This window comes from Vicia villosa, unplaced genomic scaffold (assembly GCF_029867415.1).
Source record: "Vicia villosa cultivar HV-30 ecotype Madison, WI unplaced genomic scaffold, Vvil1.0 ctg.001375F_1_1_3, whole genome shotgun sequence".
NCBI classification, from domain to species: Eukaryota; Viridiplantae; Streptophyta; class Magnoliopsida; order Fabales; family Fabaceae; genus Vicia; species Vicia villosa.
The window spans coordinates 117,072-120,226 of record NW_026705598.1 but is presented as its reverse complement, the minus strand read 5'-3'; the positions used below and the strand labels follow the sequence as shown (position 1 = coordinate 120,226).

The following is a 3,155-nucleotide window of genomic DNA, read 5'->3' as shown; positions in this document are numbered from 1 at the left end:
CACATCCTCCATGCCACGTCAGCAAAGGGAGACGCACGTCTCCATGTTCCTACATCTTCTCCACTTGAGACGCACGTCTCAGGTCACGTACCCAGTCTCCCTGAAGAATAGGAGACGCACGTCTCCAAGTCCCGGTCTGCAAAAAGTCCCGTTTTTCACGCAAAGCAACTGCAAAGCCTCACCTATAAATAGAGGCAGTCACTTCAGTCCAAAGGGTCCGATTTCCTGCCAACGAAGTGCTGCCGAAATTGTACCGCGAACTGCTTTTCTTTATTCTGTCTTCATTTAACCGTCTATTTTCTCACAACGATTTCTACACTGGAAATTGTTGTGAACTTTTCATAGATCTAGCCTTACGTTAGATTTATCGCTTTATTTTCCTTGTTTATATTTTCTGCCATTTAAATTCCGAAGAACGATCCAGCCAACCTGTGGTGGAAGTTCGAGTACTTCAAGATTCAATTCAATCCAGATTTATTTTAATTCAGGTTTTTTTTATTTACCGCCTTATTTATATTATTTATTTGCACGATATATTATATGCCATTTAATATGCTTATTATTATGAACCGAACCGATTTGTGTATGTTTAATCGTATTAATATGTCTGGCTAAAATACTAAAGGGGTCGGTATGTAAAGTAAGTTAACCGTAGGGGTCCGAAATAAATTGGCTTAAATTATGTTTTATTAATTATCACTTATTTTTGGTTTATATGTCTAGTTTAATTAGTAAGTCTTAAAACCAATAGAGCGAAAGTTTGAGGGATTAGGACGGTCAAAGGTTAAAATCAATAGAGCGAAAGTTTGAGATCTTTAACTGGATAGTAGACATAGGACATTAGTTTTAAGGATGGCGAAAGCGTATTAAAACTAATTGGAACTTATTTATTTTCAAAAATTGTTTTTACACTCGAGCGGGATGGCGAAAGCGTACGTTAGGGGTATTAGCTTGCTCCGAGTCAACAGAGCGAAAGTTTGAGATTAGGAGATTTAAATAGATAACAACCTCGTAAAACAAGCATTTTATTAATTACATTGTTTCCAAAAAGCTCTTCTAAAATCTAATGGGATGGCGAAAGCGTACATTAGGATTAGGACAGTAGTCTGACTCAACAGAGCGAAAGTTTGAGACGAGGATTTTTAATCAATTGGAATTAGTAAAGATTTTTAATTTAATTATGCAAAAACCAATGGACCTTCGGATTACCTTTAGTTAAACGAAATACATACTGACACCTGTCTTTTATTATTATTCTTTATTTTCTCACAATCACTTTCCCTTAGGAACAATCGAAAATTTTAGTACTCCTAGCTTTACATAGTAACCTTAGATAACGGTAGATCGATTCATAGTCCCTGTGGATTCGATATCTTTTAAAACTACACGACACGACTGTGCACTTGCAGTTATCATATTTATAGACACGTAAAGTCGCGATCAAGTTTTTGGCGCCGTTGCCGGGGACTATTTAAGTCGATATCGTAACTCACTGTTACACCGTAGAGACTAGGAAAATTCTTCCCTTTCTTTTTGAACGATTGTATGCCAAATACTCGTTCACAAGGAGGAGACTTAATACAACGAATTAACGAGATCGAACGTTTCATTAACGTTAAACGTCGAGCTCGCAACCTTCCCGAAGTAGCAGAAATTCCGATTAATCAGGAATTGAATTTTACTGATCAAATCAATCAAATCACCCCGAAGTTAGAGATGGCTGCTATTCGTCCTCTTAGAGACTATGCCGCTCCTTCGCGCGCTGAACCGCATTCAAGTATCGCACCACCTGCGATTGAAGCGAACAATTTCGAGCTGAAACCTTCACTGGTCCAAGCTGTTCAACAGAATCAATTCTCTGGAAGCCCTGTAGACGACCCCAATCTCCATTTATCCGTGTTCGTGCAATACGCCGACACTATCAAAGCCAACAACGTTAGTTCCGAAGCTATTCGATTACGCCTTTTCCCTTTCTCCTTGAGAGATAGAGCGAGAGCGTGGCTTCAATCCCTGCCTTCCAATTCCATAACTACGTGGGACGAATTGAAGAGAGTATTCTTAGCAAGATACTTTCCGCCTAGCAAAACTGCTATGCTTAGAGGTCAAATCAACGGATTTACCCAGAAAGATAACGAATCGCTTTTCGAAGCTTGGGAACGTTACAAGGACATGCTTAGAATATGTCCTCATCATGGACTCGAACCATGGCTGATCATCCATACCTTTTATGGTGGTCTCTTATATAACACTAAAATGACTATAGATGCCGCTGCTGGCGGAGCATTAATGGACAAACCCCATGATGAAGCATACAAACTCATAGAGAACATGGCACAAAACCATTACCAATGGGGAGGAGAACGCGCCGCTCTAGAGAAAGCCCAAACCAAAGGAGGAATGTACGAAATTAGTGGTATAGACCGCGTTAACGCTAAAGTAGACGCTTTAACTCAAAAGATCGAGAATTTGACCATCACTCCTTCAGCCACCGCTGCCGCTGTAGCACCTAACTGCGAGATTTGTGGATTGACTGGGCATGTAGTTGCTGAATGTCAACTCTTGACTGGAGTCCCATCTGATCAAGTAAATTACGCTCAAGGAAACCCTTATTCTAACACGTACAACCCTGGATGGAAAAACCACCCGAACTTTTCTTATAAGAACAACAATGCGTTGTACGCGCCTGGACAAGCACCTGCTGTACCACCTGGCTACCAAAAAGCGCCTGTAGCTGCTCAAAACACCCCTAGGAAGTCAAACCTAGAAATCATGATGGAGAACTTCATAGCTTCCCAACAACAAACCAATAAAGACTTCCTGAATCAAAACATCCACAATAGCGAGCAACTAAAACAACTATCGAACAAAGTAGATGCTTTAGCTACGCATAACAAAATGTTAGAAACTCAAATCTCACAAGTAGCTCAACAACAAGCACCTACTGCTGCCCCTGCTGGCACGTTTCCTGCTCAACCACAACCTAATCCTAAAGGACATGCGAACGCGATAACACTACGAAGTGGAACTAATTACGATGGACCCATAGATCCTAGAACCCAAAACGTACCCATGTCACAACAAGAGCCAAAGGAAACCCAAAAGAAAACAACCGACGAACAAACTGCTAAGACTGATGAGACCAATAACGAAGTGGA

The 3,155-nt window shown here is 40.7% G+C and overlaps 1 non-coding gene across 1 annotated transcript; it reads right to left on the bottom strand.

The window, feature by feature from the left end:
- Positions 1-2,091: 2,091 nt before the first annotated feature.
- On the bottom strand, positions 2,092-2,198 carry LOC131634889 (small nucleolar RNA R71). The gene has a single exon (XR_009293687.1). It is a non-coding gene; the product is annotated as a small nucleolar RNA R71 (small nucleolar RNA).
- Positions 2,199-3,155: the final 957 nt, after the last annotated feature.